General features: G+C 41.6%; 1 protein-coding gene across 1 annotated transcript in view; it reads left to right on the plus strand.

The window, feature by feature from the left end:
• LOC109735175 (carotenoid 9,10(9',10')-cleavage dioxygenase 1-like) overlaps positions 1–18586 on the plus strand; it is a gene marked incomplete at its 5' end in the record, with an annotated part of 38747 nt that overhangs the window by 18217 nt on the left and 1944 nt on the right. The window lies entirely within an intron of this gene.

Consider the following 18586-nt stretch of genomic DNA (forward strand, 5'->3'; position numbering starts at 1 on the left):
CTTTCGTGGAGTTTCAGGACTTTTGGAGTTGTGCAGAATAGGTCTCTAATATTTGCTCCTTTTCCAGCCCGGAATTCCAGCTGCCGGCATTCTCCCTCCTTATGTAAACCTTGTAAAATAAGAGAGAATAGGCATAAGTATTGTGACATAAAGTGTAATAACAGCCCATAATGCAATAAATATCGATATAAAAGCATGATGCAAAATGGACGTATCACTCCCCCATTGGCATCGATTGCCAAAATGGGCGAAAAGCTTAGAAGGCCAATATAAATTGTGGTCCTCCATAAATTGTGTATTTCTCAACAAGAGAGTGGAATGCAATACACATATCCAACAGTAAATACTTGGAGGAAGACAAACTATATTGAGGCCCAAAGATTACAAAAGAATGATATGCCACAAAGACATAACAAAGAGAGAAACAAGGAATCAAGCAATCAAAAGATACCAATTGAAGCAAGCTATCAAAAGATACCAATTGAACCAACTAGATCAATGATCCTACGTGCCACATGAATAAAGGATATTATGATAAGAGCAAAGGAGTGATCTAAAGAAACTAGAGAATCTCCCCATTATTTGTGCACACATAAGAATTTTTTTGTATTAGGATACCAAGTGCACAAAATAGGATCATAGCTCCCCCAAAATCAATAGAAACTCACAACAAGTGTAAGTGGGAATATAGGAAACAAAGCCTAGCACTTGCAACAAACACATGGTTGAGCAACATGTAAAAGAGGCAACTTAAGAATAGGCTCAACCAACATGATGTGTGTGAGTCATGGCAAAGCACTTGCGAAGACTAAAATAAGGATGAGCATTAAGCATCAACATAGTCTTGGATAAATGAGATACACGGTGCATGACATTGCTTCCCACACACACCCACTAGCAAATGGGTTCACAAGCACACTAAAAAGATAACAACAAAGCTTGCGACAACCCATGGTGAAGATAGAAGATGAAAGCCTCATCAAGACGAGGGATATCAATTAAGATGGCAAAAGTCTCATAGAGATAAGCATGAGGAAAATAATCCTCACCACACAAGAGTGCATCAAGATGCAACGAGATAAGACACGCACTGAAGTCAAAAGCTTTCACGGAGCCACCAAAGAAATAACATAAGAAAGACAAGGTGGACGTGAAAGAAAGGATATCATCTAGAGATGTAATTTCTTTCAAGTGTATAAGGTTCTAGGTAGACGAAATCATGATGATATATATCTACAAAGAAGGATGTACACCCGAAATAGTTACAACACGAAGGAACAAGATATCCAAAAGGAAGTCATACATATACCAATAAGATATTTGCTTGGAAGCATAGCACATGGCTAGATATGGTCTTATAGTATAAATGAATTCCTACCACACACCCATCAAAGACATCACAACTAGCAACATGAGATCATCGTTGAGATGCTTTGAGAAAGGAAACAAGTATCACAAGATGGAATGAATATCATGCCAAGATGCAACCTACACAAGGTTGAATGCAAGAAAAGAATGCATGAATAGATACTTGTTACCGAGATATCATTGGAGGGATGTAAAAGAAACCAATTGAAGGTAGTAGATAGTAGTTCATTGAGCATCCTAGCTTGACTCCAATAAGCACATGGTGACACCACCTTCCTTGTGAGTGAGCCGAGCATCCAATGCATCTCCAATTGTTCCTAGAACAACAACACAAACAAAATGGTACCCAAACTCATTGGGACCAAAGAGTTAGAAACTCCAATATACATAGGACGAATTCCACATAAATATGTGCATATAGATATGAAAATGAATTTCATGCACATCTCATACAATTTGAGACTTGGTGGAGTTTCCCCTATATATTGGGTTAAAGAAACAAAGCATGCCAAAGAGACTACATGAAGTTAATATGCATGCTCAAGACTTTCAAGAACCAATACCAAATGACAAAGAAATACCAAGTGAAGAAGAGACACCAAATGAATAAATCAACACTTGGAGGATATCAAATGAAAGATACATCAAGGAATGAGATATCCAATAATGCACGCAAAAAGAAAGATGTCAAACTCCCAAAAGAGAGAATGGTTCCAAACAAACCAAGTGCTCTACAAAGTTTCATGATGGCACAAAGTACCAAAAAGAAACGGTTTGCATTCCACCAACACACACTTGATAAGGATCACAAGGTGAGTGTTCTAAGAAGAATAGGATAGCTCCCCCAAGCATTATGCATTATAGAGAATTTGCATTTGAATACAAAAAGCACAAGATGGGATCACCACTTTCACTATATCTATACAAACACTAGACAAACTCAAGGAAATAACAAGATCCACAAGTGGTATGGAATACAATGGGAGTTGACACAATCCTAGGCACGAGATAAGGCAAATAAAAGTAAAGGCCCATGTAAAGATGATCAATAATTTCTACCACACATAAGTGAGTACCAATTTTCATAAGACAAGAAGTATTTGGAAATAATTCCCATTGGTAGATAGCAAGGATATCCAACATCATCTTCACACCAAATACAAGCAAATTGCAACTTGTAGAGCTAACATGCCACCTAGGAACAAGATAATTTACAATATCAACTCCAGGTGACAATATCTCAAATGTACACATTTTCTAGGCTAGTAATATACAGATAGCATATTGCTCCCCCATAGTGTGATACCAATTAAGGATAAACAAGAGGCAAATAAAAGGATCCAACAAGAGATAATTAATGGACTATTTAGAATTTGAATTTCATATGAGAAGACATACCACATAACGACTAGATAATCTTGAAATATCAATACTAGATGGTATTACTCATGTACACACATTTATAGGATTGTGAGGTGCACAAAGCACATCACTCCCCCATAATGGGATATTCCATTAATCTCTCACAAGAGCCAACTAAGAAATAAACAAGATGCAAAAGGCTCAACGCATGACACACACGTACATGATGTGCAAACCAACACACACATACTTGATTGCTCAAGATAATCAAGTTGGAAGCACAACATATACAAACACATGCAAGGAACGAAACCAAACATGCAAAGGGGCAAGTAACTATCAATGTAAACACTTTAAGCACGAGTTACCGCAAGGAGGAACATTGGATATAAGATAGAAACTTGATAATCCGAATGACTTGGCTTGAGACAATAAGAATGATGAAGTCCCTTTAATTCTTCATAATGTAGCCAAGTCTCCAATGCCCTCCAACAACACCTATTGATCAAGTTTGAGCTAGTTGGTCCCCAACCAAGTTGGATCCTAAGAGATTAGTCACAATAGGCTTGGCTACCCAAATGGTTCTTTTCTTGACACCACTTTGAGTACCAACAAATTTGGCAAACACATTGCCAACCTTATCCTTCCCAAGAGAATAGATATCATCAATAATAATTGTGTTGGATAAGTTACCACTAGTGCATGAAGAAGCGAGGTGACCTTTCTCACGACATAGGTAGCAACGTCTACTCTTCACTTTCTTCTCACTTGATTTCTCAACTTGAGAACCATTAGCTTGATTTTTCTTGGGAAGAGGCCTTTCTTCAACTTGAGGTTGAGCATGAGAGTGAACTTGTGGCTGCTTCCCTTGTTGCTTGTCACTAATGGCCTTCTTCTTCAAAGAGCAAGATCTAACATGATGCCCTTCAATTTTGCACTTGAAGCAAACAATCTTGGCCGAATTCTTGACTTGTTTTTGGCCCTTCTTCTTGTTGCTCATGGACTTCTTATTCTTATTGGAGTTGAATCCAAGTCCAACTTTGTTGTTGGGGGATTTTTGCACTCTCAAGATGTTGTTGAGTGTAAATTTCCCTTCATGACTCTTTTCCAAGTCTTTCTTCAAAGAAGTGACTTGGGCCTTGAGCTCTTTGATTTCCTCTACATGGTTAGTCTCAACACAAGTACTAGAGGAAGTATAAGCTTCATCGTTAGAGTAACAAGGCAAGGAAAGCAATTCATCACAAGATGTACTAACATTGTGAGTAGATGAATTACAAGGACTAGCACATGGCAATATAGCATTTTGACTAGAAGTAGTGCTAGTATCCACATGAGGCTCACTAGATGTTACCTTAGCAATCATGGACTCATGAGCTATCTTTAGCACATTATGAGATATTAGAAGATCATCATGAGAGCTTGAGAGCTTTTCATGGCTTTCCTCCAATTTCTCATAATTGCTAGATAGCAACTCAAGTTGAGCCCGAAGCTCAACATTCTCCTTCAAAATGGATGCCTCACAAGTAATAGAGTTAGTAGCACAAGCATCATCAATAATAGCAAGAGGAGAAGGCAACTTTACAAGCTCTTTTGAATATGAAGCTTTAAGTTGTGCATGGGCTCGGTGAGTTTGATGAGCTCACCCTTGATGACCCTTGAGCCATTTTCGAGGTGCTCAAAATCCCTAAGGAGTCTAGCATGAGCAACTTCAAGCTTAGAATTTTTAGTTTCAAAAACATTGGCCACCTCAAGAGCTCTATCATGAGATTCCTTCACTCTAGATAATTCTCGAGCAAAAGTCTCCTCAAGAGATTCCTTGGTGGTTTGTTCAAGTTCAAGAGCTTGAGAGAGGTCTGCAATCTCATTAGCGTAATTACGCTCATGACTTTCCATTTTATCAATGGTGACCTCATGCTCCTCAAGACGAGATTCCAACTCATCAATATATTTCTTGCCCTCAATAGCAATAGACATGATTTCCATGAAGTTGGAGCAAGCAATTTTATTCTTAAGAAGAGCTTTAAAAATCATTTCCCCCTTAATTTTTAAGGAGGCAACATCATCATTCTCTTCATCATAATCGACATCATCATCACAAGATATATTGGTATTCAAGGTGGGAGATATCTTTGAAGCCTTGGCCATAAGGCAAAAAGCAATAGATGATGATGTAGGATCCCTTGAAGCACCATTCAAGACCACATCTTGTTCCATGGAGTGTTGGGTTTCCTCTACATTGTTGGCACAACAACTCGAGGAAATGCATGCATTTTTATCATGGCAACAAGATATAGCAAGCATATAATCATGAGATTTAGTCAAGCAATTTCTACATGATATGCAAGGACTATTAACACAAGCATGTGGAACATTTGGAGTGCTCAAAGTGCTAAAGTCCAGAGATGAAGCATTGAAATAAGAAAGTGATGAAGGATTATCAACAATAAGCCCACTATCATCATTGCAATGAACACCACTACTCACCATGTCATTACCTTGTGGCAAACCACATGTAGGTGAAGTAGAAGAAGTTGAGAACGCAACACGGCCGGAGGTGGAGGGAGAACAATCATCCTTACAAAACTTGGACACACCATATTTATCTTGAAGCTTTGTCCACAACTCATGAGCATCCCGGAACGGCATGAGTTGAAATATAACTACATTGCTCAAAGCATCGAAAACCACATTAGAAGCTTGAGCATTGTGATAAGAGTTTTTCTCATCCTCTAAAGATAATCTTTGGGGATCCTTTGGAGGAGAAAAACCCATATCTACAATTCGCTCTAAATTTGGGTCCATGACCCTAAAGAGATTAAGCATGCGAATCAACGAAACATCAAAATTTGTGCCATCGAAACTAAGAGTGTTAGAGAATCCTAAACCCCTAGTTGGCATCCTTACTCTCTAGGCGCTAAAGCCCAATAAAGAGAGAAGAGGCTCTGATACCAATTCAAAGAACGAGGATGTCGCCTAGAGGGGGGGTGAATAGGCGCTTTAAAAAATTACGGTTTAGGCTTGAACAAATGCGGAATAAACCTACCGGTTGATTTGTCAAGCACAAAACCTACAACAACTAGGCTCACCTATGTGCACCAACAACTTATGCTAAGCAAGATAAACTACTACGTGATAGCAAGACATATGACAAGAAACAATATGGCTATCACAAAGTAAAGTGCATAAGTAAAGGGCTCGGGTAAGAGATAACCGAGGCACGCGGAGACGATGATGTATCCCAAAGTTCACACCCTTGCGGATGCTAATCTCCGTTTGGAGCGGTGTGGAGGCACAATGCTCCCCAAGAAGCCACTAGGGCCACCGTAATCTCCTCACGCCCTCGCACAATGCAAGATGCCGTGATTCCACTAAGGGACCCTTGAGGGCGGTCACTGAACCCGTACAAATGGCAACCCTTGGGGGCGGTCACCGAACCCGTACACTTTGGCAACCCTTGGGGGCGGTCACCGGTACCCGTCAAATTGCTCGGGGCGATCTCCACAACCTAATTGGAGACCCCGACGCTTGCCCGGAGCTTTACACCACAATGATTAAGCTCTGAACACCACCAACCGTCTAGGGCGCCCAAGCACCCAAGAGGAACAAGCTCAAGGGTACCAAGCACCCAAGAGTAATAAGCTTCTCAACTTGTAACTTTCACGTATCACGTGGAGAACTCAAACCGATGCACCAAATGCAATGGCAAGGGCACACGGAGTGCCCAAGTCCTCCTCTCCCAAATCCCACCAAAGCAACTAATGCTAGGGAGGAAAATGAGAGGAAGAACAAGAAGGAGAACACCAAGAACTCCAAGATCTAGATCCAAGGGGTTCCCCTCACATAGAGGAGAAAGTGATAGGTGGAAATGTGGATCTAGATCTCCTCTCTCTTTTCCCTCAAAAACTAGCAAGAATCCATGAAGGGATTGAGAGTTAGCAAGCTCGAAGAAGGTCAACAATGGGGGAAGAACACGAGCTCAAGAGATAAGGTTCATTGGGGAAGAAGACCCCCTTTTATAGGTGGGGAAAAATCCAACCGTTATGCTCACACCCCGCACCGAGCGGTACTACCGCTCCAAAGAGCGGTACTACCGCTAGGGCGGCAGTAGCCCTTTGAAAAACAACGACGAGGAGGCAAAAGGCCAGAAGAACCGTCGGAGCGGTACTACCGCTTGTCCTCACGGTACTACCGCTAGGTGTAGCGGTACTATCGCTAGGGGTAGCTGTACTACTGCTTGCGAGCGGTACTACCGCTAGGGGTAGCGGTACTACTGCTTGCGAGCGGTACTAAAAAAAATACATCCGTGCCTACTTCCGATGGACTTGGGACGAGTTTTTGGTCCGGAGCGGTACTACCGCTGTAGTAGCCGCGGTAGTACCGCTCTGGAGCGGTAGTAAAAAATTACATCCGCTCCTGTCCGCGGTAGTACCGCTGCAGCCTTTTTAGAACACCAAAACTGCCACAACTTCTGCAAACAGACTCCGAATTCAACGAAACCAAGTTTGTTGGAAAGCTAGAGACAAGGGTTAACACAATCTTGATAGAAATAACAATAATAGCAAATTAGAAAAGGCCCAAAAGAAAATGGTGAGAACCCTTCCTCGAAAAAGACCGGTAAAACCTCCAACACCGAAAACGCAATAAAAGAAGCATGTGAACTCCGTTTTCGATAAACTTGAGGTTGTCAAGAAGATGACCATAATCTCTAAGACACACAAAGAGAACCAAACAAGAACCAAGAAATATGATGCAAGGATGCAATGGTTTGAGCTCTCTGCGAACGATACGATCAAGCTACTCATCAAGAGCCCCCCTTAATAGTACGACAATCGATCCTATAACCCGGTCTCCCAACTACCACCATGAGACCGGTAAAACAAAAAATCTATCAAGGGTAAACATTTTCCTTGCACAAAGTCCACTTGAGCTAGATGTAGACGATCTTGACTTCCTCAAGTTGGACCACCTTTCTTGATTGCGTTGGCTCGGTGAAGACTAGTAGATTGCTCCCCCATACTCCACTATGGGTGAGCCACTCTTCGGCACATCTGCACAAGTCCAGTGTCACCACAATGGACGGCAAGCTTCAAGCACTTGATCTCTTCGTGATGCATCACTTGAACGTGCACACCGTAACCTAACCCCACAAAGAACTCTCACGAAGACCATGGGTTAGTACACAAAGCGTAATTGACAATGCTTACCATACCATGGGATCACTTGATCCCTCTCGGTACATCTTCTACGCTTTGTGAGTTGATCAACTTGATTCACTCTTGACTTAGTCTTGATCAACCTTGAACCTTTCCAACTCTCTTCATTTGGATGATGCCTTGAAGGTAAGCATGAATGATCACACAATCTTCTTCTTCAAGACATGCTTGCAATAAGCTCAACACTCACATGACCAATCTTTGGATAATTCCTTAATAGCACCTTGGTCAACTCATAAACTCCTTGAAACCAACACATGGACTTCAAGAAATGCCTATGGACAAATCATTCAAACATAACTCAATGCAACCATTAGTCCATACATAATGTCATCAATTATCAAAACCACACATGGGGGCACCGCTGAAGGAAATATGCCCTAGAGGCAATAATAAAGTTATTATTTATTTCCTTATATCATGATAAATGTTTATTATTCATGCTAGAATTGTATTAACCGGAAACATAATACATGTGTGAATACATAGACAAACAGAGTGTCACTAGTATGCCTCTACTTGACTAGCTCGTTAATCAAAGATGGTTATGTTTCCTAGCCATAGACATAAGTTGTCATTTGATTAACGAGATCACCTCATTAGGAGAATGACGTGATTGAGTTGACCCATTCCGTTAGCTTAGCACTCAATCGTTTAGTATGTTGTTATTGCTTTCTTCATGACTTATACATGTTCCTATGACTATGAGATTATGCAACTCCCGTTTACCGGAGGATCACTTTGTGTGCTACCAAACGTCACAACGTAAATGGGTGATTATAAAGGTGCTCTACAGGTATCTCCAAAGGTACTTGTTGGGTTGGCGTATTTCGAGATTAGGATTTGTCACTCCGATTGTCGGAGAGGTATCTCTGGGCCCACTCGGTAATGCACATCACTATAAGCCTTGCAAGCATTGTGACTAATGAGTTAGTTGCGGGATAATGTGTTACGGAACGAGTAAAGAGACTTGCCGATAACGAGATTGAACTAGGTATCGAGATACCGACGATCGAATCTCGGGCAAGTAACATACCGATGACAAAGGGAACAACGTATGTTGTTATGCGGTCTGACCGATAAAGATCTTCGTAGAATATGTGGGAGCCAATATGGGCATCCAGGTCCCGCTATTGGTTATTGACCGGAGACGTGTCTCGGTCATGTCTACAAAATTCTCGAACCCGTAGGGTCCGCACGCTTCAAGTTACGATGACAGTTTTATTATGAGTTTATGTATGTTGATGTACCGAAGGAGTTCGGAGTCCCGGATGAGATCGGGGACATGACGAGGAGTCTCGAAATGGTCGAGACGTAAAGATCGATATATTGGACGACTATATTCGGACTTCGGAAAGGTTCCGAGTGATTCGGGTATTTTTCGGAGTACCGGAGAGTTACGGGAATACGTATTGGGCCTTATTGGGCCATACGGGAAAGAAGGAAAAGGGCCTCAAGGGTGGCCGCACCCCTCCCCTTGGTCTGGTCCGAATTGGACTAGGGAAGGGGGGCGCCCCCTTCCTTCCTTCTCTTTTTCCCTTCTTCTTTTCCTATTCCATATGGGAGGTGGAATCCTACTAGGACTAGGGAGTCCTAGTAGAACTCCACACTTGGTGCGCCCCCTCCTAGGGCCGGCCTCCTCCTCCCTTGCTCCTTTATATACGGGGGCAGGGGGCACCCCATGGACACACTTGATATACGATATTTTAGCCGTGTGCGGTGCCCCCTCCACCAGATTACACCTCGATAATACCGTCGCGGAGCTTAGGCGAAGCCCTGCGTCGGTGGAACATCATCATCGTCACCACGCCGTCGTGCTGACGAAACTCTCCCTCAACACTCGGCTGGATCGGAGTTCGAGGGACGTCATCGAGCTGAACGTGTGTAGAACTCGGAGGTGCCGTACGTTCGGTACTTGATCGGTCGGATCGTGAAGACGTACGACTACATCAACCGCGTTGTGATAACGCTTCCGCTGTCGGTCTACGAGGGTACGTGGACAACACTCTACCCTCTCGTTGCTATGCATCACCATGATCTTGCGTGTGCGTAGGAAATTTTTTGAAATTACTACGTTCCCCAACAGTGGCATCCAAACCTGGTTTTATGCGTTGATGCTATGCACGAGTAGAACACAAGTGAGTTGTGGGCGATATAAGTCATACTGCTTACCAGCATGTCATACTTTGGTTCAGCGGTATTGTGAGATGAAGCGGCCCGGACCGACATTACGCGTACGCTTACGCGAGACTGGTTTCACCGTTCGGAGCACTCGTTGCTTAAAGGTGACTGGCGGGTGCCTGTCTCTCTCACTTTAGTTGAACCGAGTGTGGCTACGCCCGGTCCTTGCGAAGGTTAAAACAGCACCAACTTGACAAACTATCGTTGTGGTTTTGATGCGTAGGTAAAAACGGTTCTTGCTAAGCCCGTAGCAGCCACGTAAAATATGCAACAACAAAGTAGAGGACGTCTAACTTGTTTTTGCAGGGCATGTTGTGATGTGATATGGTCAAGACATGATGTGATATAATGTGTTGTATGAGATGATCATGTTTTGTAACCGAGTTATCGGCAACTGGCAGGAGCCGTATGGTTGTCGCTTTATTGTATGAGATGCAATCGCCATGTAATAGTTTTACTTTATCACTAAGCGGTAGCGATAGTCGTAAAAGCAATAAGTTGGCGAGACGACAACGATGCTACGATGGAGATCAAGGTGTCGCGCCGGTGACGATGGTGATCATGACGGTGCTTCGGAGATGGAGATCACAAGCACGGTGCTTCGGAGATGGAGATCACAAGCACAAGATGATGATGGCCATATCGTATCACTTATATTGATTGCATGTGATGTTAATCCTTTATGCATCTTATCTTGCTTTGTTTGACGGTAGCATTATAAGATGATCCTTCACTAAATTATCAAAGTATAAGTGTTCTCCCTGAGTATGCACCGTTGCAAAAGTTCTTCATGCTGAGACACCACGTGATGATCGGGTGTGATAGGCTCTACGTTCAAATACAACGGGTGCAAAACAGTTGCACACGCGGAATACTCAGGTTAAACTTGACGAGCCTAGCATATAACAGATATGGCCTCGGAACACGGAGACCGAAAGGTCGAGCGTGAATCATATAGTAGATATGATCAACATAGTGATGTTCACCATTGAAACTACTCCATCTCACGTGATGATCGGACATGGTTTAGTTGATATGGATCACGTGATCACTTAGAGGATTAGAGGGATGTCTATCTAAGTGGGAGTTCTTAAGTAATATGATTAATTGAACTTAAATTTATCATGAACTTAGTCCTGATAGTATTTTGCAAATTATGTTGTAGATCAATAGCTCGCGTTGTTGCTTCCCTGTGTTTATTTTTGATATGTTCCTAGAGAAAAATTATGTTGAAAGATGTTAGTAGCAAAGATGCGGATTGGATCCGTGATCTGAGGATTATCCTCATTGCTGCACAGAAAAATTATGTCCTTGATGCACCGCTAGGTGACAGACCTATTGCAGGAGCAGATGCAGACGTTATGAACGTTTGGCTAGCTCAATATGATGACTACTTGATAGTTTAGTGCACCATGCTTAACGGCTTAGAATCGGGACTTCAAAGACGTTTTGAACGTCATGGACCATATGAGATGTTCCAGGAGTTGAAGTTAATATTTCAAGCAAATACCCGAGTTGAGAGATATGAAGTCTCCAACAAGTTCTATAGCTAAAAGATGGAGGAGAATCGCTCAACTAGTGAGCATGTGCTCAGATTGTCTGGGTAGTACAATCGCTTGAATCAAGTGGGAGTTAATCTTCCAGATAAAATAGTGATTGACAGAATTCTCTAGTCACCATCACCAAGTTAGTAGAACTTCGTGATGAACTATAATATGCAAGGGATGACGAAAGTAATTCCTGAGCTCTTCATGATGTTGAAATCGACGAAGGTAGAAATCAAGAAAAACATCAAGTGTTGATGGTTGATGAGACCACTAGTTTCAAGAAAAGGGCAAAGGGAAGAAGGGGAACTTCAAAAAGAACGGCAAGCAAGTTGCTACTCAAGTGAAGAAGCCCAAGTCTGTACCTAAGCCTGAGACTAAGTGCTTCTACTGCAAAGGGACTGGTCACTGGAAGCGGAACTACCCCAACTATTTGGTGGATAAGAAGGATGGCAAAGTGAACAAAGGTATATTTGATATACAGATTATTGATGTGTACTTTACTAGTGTTTATAGCAACCCCTCGGTAATTGATACTGGTTCAGTTGCTAAGAGTAGTAACTCGAAATGGGAGTTGCAGAATAAACAGAGACTAGTAAAAGTGAACAAAGGTATATTTGATATACAGATTATTGATGTGTACTTTACTAGTGTTTATAGCAACCCCTCGGTAATTGATACTGGTTCAATTGCTAAAGAGTAGTAACTCGAAAACGGGAGTTGCAGAATAAACAGAGACTAGTAAAAGGCGAGGTGACGATGTGTGTTGGAAGTAGTTCCAAGATTGATATGATCATCATCGCACACTCCCTGTACTTTCGGGATTAGTGTTGAAACTAAATAAGTGTTATTTGGTGTTTGCGTTGAGCATGAATATGATTTGATCATGTTTATTGCAATACGGTTATTCATTTAAGTTAGAGAACAATTGTTGTTCTGTTTACATGAATAAAACCTTTATGGTCGTACACACCAACGAAAATGGTTTGTTGGATCTCGATCGTAGTGATACACATAATCATAATAATGAAGCCAAAAGATGCAAAGTTAATAATGATAGTGCAACTTATTTGTGGCACTGCCGTTTAGGTCATATTGGTGTAAAGCGCATGAAGAAACTCCATACTGATGGAATTTTGGAATCACTTGATTATGAATCACTTGATGCTTGCGAACCGTGCCTCATGGGCAAGATGACTAAAACGTTGTTCTCCGGAACTATGGAGAGAGCAACAGATTTGTTGGAAATCATACATACAGATGTATGTGGTCCGATGAATATTGAGGCTCGTAGCAGGTATCATTATTTTCTGACCTTCACAGATGATTTGAGCAGATATGGGTATATCTACTTGATGAAACATAAGTCTGAAACATTTGAAAAGTTCAAAGAATTTCAGAGTGAAGTGAAAAATCATCATGACAAGAAAATAAAGTTTCTATGATCTGATCGTAGAGAAGAGTATTTGAGTTACGAGTTTGGCCTTCAGTTAAAACAATGTGAAATAGTTTCACTACTCACGCCACCTGGAACACCACGGTGTAATGGTGTGTTCGAACGTCGTAATCGTACTTTATTAGATATGGTGCGATATATGATGTATCTTACCGATCTACCACTATCGTTTTGGGGTTATGCATTAGAGACAGCTGCATTCACGTTAAATAGGGCACCATCAAAATCCGTTGAGACGACGCCCTATGAACTGTGGTTTGGCAAGAAACCAAAGTTGTCGTTTCTTAAAGTTTGGGTTTGCGATGCTTATGTGAAAAAGTTTCATCCTGATAAGCTCAAACCCAAATCGGAGAAATGTGTCTTCATAGGATACCCAAAGGAGACAGTTGGGTACACCTTCTATCACAGATCCGAAGGCAAGACATTCGTTGCTTAGTATGGATCCTTTCTAGAGAAGGAGTTTCTCTCGAAAGAAGTGAGTGGGAGGAAAGTAGAACTTGATGAGGTAACTGTACCTGCTCCCTTATTGGAAAGTAGTTCATCACAGAAATCTGTTCCTGTGACTCCTACACCAATTAGTGAGGAAGTTAATGATGATGATCATGGAACTTCAGATCAAGTTATTACTGAACCTCGTAGGTCAACCAGAGTAAGATCCGCACCAGAGTGGTACGGTAATCCTGTTCTGGAGGTTATGTTACTAGACCATGACGAACCTACGAACTATGAAGAAGCGATGGTGAGCCCAGATTCCACGAAATGGCTTGAGGCCATGAAATCTGAGATAAGATCCATATATGAGAACAAAGTATGGACTTTGATTGACTTGCCCAATGATCGGCGAGCCATTGAGATTAAATGGATCTTCAAGAGGAAGACGGACGCTGATAGTAGTGTCACTATCTGCAAAGCTAGAATTGTCGCAAAAGATTTTCGACAAGTTCAAGATGTTGACTACGATGAGAGTTTCTCACTCGTATCTATGCTTAAGTCTGTCCGAATCATGTTAGCAATTGCTGCATTTTATGAAATATGGCAAAGGGATAAACAAAACTGCATTCCTTAATGGATTTATTAAAGAAGAGTTGTATATGATGCAACCAGAAGGTTTTGTCAATCCTAAAGGTGCTAACAAAATATGCAAGCTCCAGCGATCCATCAATGGACTGGTGCAAGCATCTCGGAGTTGGAATATACGCTTTGATAAGTTGATCAAAGCATATAGTTGTATACAGACTTGCGGTGAAGCCTGTATTTACAAGAAAGTGAGTGGGAGCACTACAACATTTCTGATAAGTATATGTAAGTGACATATTGTTGATCGGAAATAATGTAGAATTATTCTACAAAGCATAAAGGAGTTTTTCAAAGAAAGACCTCGGTGAAGCTGCTTACATATTGAGCATCAAGATCTATAGAGATAGATCAAGACGCTTGATAAGTTTTTTTAATGAGTACATACCTTAACAAGATTTTGAAGTGGTTCAAAATGGAACAGTCAAAGAAAGAGTTTCTTGCATGTGTTACAAGGTGTGAAATTGAGTTAGACTCAAAACCCGACCACGACAGAAGATAGAAAAAGAATGAAAGTCATTCCCTATGCTTCGGCCATAGGTTCTATAAAGTATGCCATGCTGTGTACCAGAACTATTGTATACCCTACACTGATTTTGGCAAGGGAGTACAATAGTGATCTAGGAGTAGATCACTGGACAGCGGTCAAAATTATCCTTACTGGAATAAGGATATGTTTCTCGATTATGGAAGTGACAAAAGGCTCATCGTAAAAGGTTACGTCGATGCAAGTTTTGACACTAATCTAGATGACTCTAAGTCTCGGTCTAGATACATATTGAAAGTGGGAGCAATTAGCTAGAGTAGCTCCATGCAGAGCATTGTAGACATAGAAATTTGCAAAATACTTACGGATCTGAATATGACAGACCCGTTGACTAAAATTATCTCACAAGCAAAACATGATCACACCTTAGTACTCTTTGGGTGTTAATCACATAGCGATGTGAACTAGATTACTGACTCTAGTAAACCCTTTCGGTGATGGTCACATGACGATGTGAACCATGGGTGTTAATGACATGGTGATGTGAACTATTCATGTTAAATCACATGGCGATGTGAACTAGATTATTGACTCTAGTGCAAGTGGGAGACTGAAGGAAATATGCCCTAGAGGCAATAATAAAGTTATTATTTATTTCCTTATATCATGATTAATGTTTATTATTCATGCTAGAATTGTATTAACCGGAAACATAATACATGTGTGAATACATAGACAAACAGAGTGTCACTAGTATTCCTCTACTTGACTAGCTCGTTAATCAAAGATGGTTATGTTTCCTAGCCATAGACATAAGTTGTCATTTGATTAACGAGATCACCTCATTAGGAGAATGACGTGATTGACTTGACCCATTCCGATAGCTTAGCACTCGATCGTTTAGTATGTTGCTATTGCTTTCTTCATGACTTATACATGTTCCTATGACTATGAGATTATGCAACTCCCGTTTACCGGAGGAACACTTTGTGTGCTACCAAACGTCACAACGTAAATGGGTGATTATAAAGGTGCTCTACAGGTGTCTCCAAAGGTACTTGTTGGGTTGGCGTATTTCGAGATTAGGATTTGTCACTCCGATTGTCGGAGAGGTATCTCTGGGCCCACTCGGTAATGCACATCACTATAAGCCTTGCAAGCATTGTGACTAATGAGTTAGTTGCGGGATGATGTGTTACGGAACGAGTAAAGAGACTTGCCGATAACGAGATTGAACTAGGTATCGAGATACCGACGATCGAATCTCGGGCAAGTAACATACCGATGACAAAGGGAACAACGTATGTTGTTATGCGGTCTGACCGATAAAGATCTTCGTAGAATATGTGGGAGCCAATATGGGCATCCAGGTCCCGCTATTGGTTATTGACCGGAGACGTGTCTCGGTCATGTCTACATAGTTCTCGAACCCGTAGGGTCCGCACGCTTCAAGTTACGATGACAGTTTTATTATGAGTTTATGTATGTTGATGTACCGAAGGAGTTCGGAGTCCCGGATGAGATCGGGGACATGACGAGGAGTCTCGAAATGGTCGAGACGTAAAGATCGATATATTGGACGACTATATTCGGACTTCGGAAAGGTTCCGAGTGATTCGGGTATTTTTCGGAGTACCGGAGAGTTACGGGAATACGTATTGGGCCTTATTGGGCCATACGGGAAAGAAGGAAAAGGGCCTCAAGGGTGGCCGCACCCCTCCCCTTGGTCTGGTCCGAATTGGACTAGGGAAGGGGGGCGCCCCCTTCCTTCCTTCTCTTTTTCCCTTCCTCTTTTTCTATTCCATATGGGAGGTGGAATCCTACTAGGACTAGGGAGTCCTAGTAGGACTCCACACTTGGTGCGCCCCCTCCTAGGGCCGGCCTCCTCCTCCCTTGCTCCTTTATATACGGGGGCAGGGAGCACCCCATGGACACACTTGATATACGATATTTTAGCCGTGTGCGGTGCCCCCCTCCACCAGATTACACCTCGATAATACCGTCGCGGAGCTTAGGCGAAGCCCTGCGTCGGTGGAACATCATCATCGTCACCACGCCGTCGTGCTGACGAAACTCTCCCTCAACACTCGGCTGGATCGGAGTTCGAGGGACGTCATCGAGCTGAACGTGTGTAGAACTCGGAGGTGTCGTACGTTCGGTACTTGATCGGTCGGATCGTGAAGACGTACGACTACATCAACCGCGTTGTGATAACGCTTCCGCTGTCGGTCTACGAGGGTACGTGGACAACACTCTACCCTCTCGTTGCTATGCATCACCATGATCTTGCGTGTGCGTAGGAATTTTTTTAAAATTACTACGTTCCCCAACAACCGCATGTCCTTTCATCAGGAAAGTTTCTAACTATTGAAATCCTACTAAAAACATTCGAATCAATGAGACCTACATGTTTGTCAAATCCCTCAATGATATCATGTTGGGATGTCACTATCAACAACATGCTAAAGCCCAAAAGGGGACAAAACATCATAATGGTAGAGTTTCAGGATCGTAGTATGTGCTTCGTCCTTTCCTAAGGCTACCCCACCATATGTTTGACTAGAAAAACATGTTTGACAAGGTTTCTGCGTACAAGAGTTGGCCAACTGTAGTTAGTTGGTAAAGATCCATTAGCATGACAAAGGTTGGGAACCATCCAAACAATGATTAATGTTTTGGTCCGAGCTAAAAAATTGGTAAGGTACATATTGGGCACAAACTGAACCAATCCTTGGACGAAAGTCATGATCCAACCTCCTATGGGAGCGCACGAGACAACAAAGGTAAATGAAGGGTTGTAGTATGAGACATGATATAGGTGACATTGGCCAACAAAGACTTTAGTGGGAGACTTCTTTTTTTTTTTTTTTGACTCCAACGATTAAAACTCCTTTAAAATTTGACGTCCTTTACTAAATCCCCAAGTTAGTCCAGAATTACTTTGAGAATGAGAAATACTTCAGGGGAAACTTCTTTTTTTGATTTTTTTACTCAAACAACTATACCTTTAAAATAGGACAACCTTTATTGAATCCCAAGTTAGTCGTTATCGTTTCCTATTAAGGAAAAAAATGTGTGAATCAAAGTTTTCTAAGATAAGTGAACGGTACGAGTACCCCATAATTATCATGGGATGTCGGCTAGGCCACGCATAGCTGGTGGTACTAAAGCCCCCACAACAAGAGGCTAAGAGACAAGTTTCCTTATTAATTTAGTGCTTTATTTTTGGAGTAATATTGGCACACATAATAGTGTTATCTTAGGAATGCCATGTATGATGATTGCTGAATTAGAAGAGAAAGAGATGGAAAAAGCGGCTTCCCTTATCTTTGCTAATAGATGATTCCCCAGTAATAAAGACATGACATTTGTATACTTTGTAAGATATGTCTTCCATCAATTACATGGTTTCTAGTTTAACTTTAACGATCCTACAATTTTAGAAGCATGCAAACATTAATTACTCAAGATAAGAGAAAAAGATACTCAATTGTATAACATGTTCGTTCAACTTCTATAGGTGGAGTGGAATGCATAATAAAATATCATCTTACAGCCATTGTAAACATACATGGCCTTAGGAAACAATCATTTTAATTAGTAAGTTAACTTGGTTTTTGGATCAAGTTGACCTGTCCCATATAATGGTACTAGAACTACTAAACTAATATGTATTTCTTTTATCAAGCAATCAAGAAAGAACAAAAGGTGAATCCTACCTCAAAACCATATCCCCTCCCGCACACTAGCCACAATGGTTGTTCCCAAACCATGCCACCCTTGCCCATGATTCACCCACGGTTTCCCCCTTCGAATGTGTCCTATAGCTGGTTGCAACACCTCTACAACATATGTCTATCTAATTATTAATGGATTTTTCATCCATGCTATAATTTTTCCT

Source organism: Aegilops tauschii, chromosome 4, assembly GCF_002575655.3.
Source record: "Aegilops tauschii subsp. strangulata cultivar AL8/78 chromosome 4, Aet v6.0, whole genome shotgun sequence".
Taxonomy (NCBI): domain Eukaryota; kingdom Viridiplantae; phylum Streptophyta; class Magnoliopsida; order Poales; family Poaceae; genus Aegilops; species Aegilops tauschii.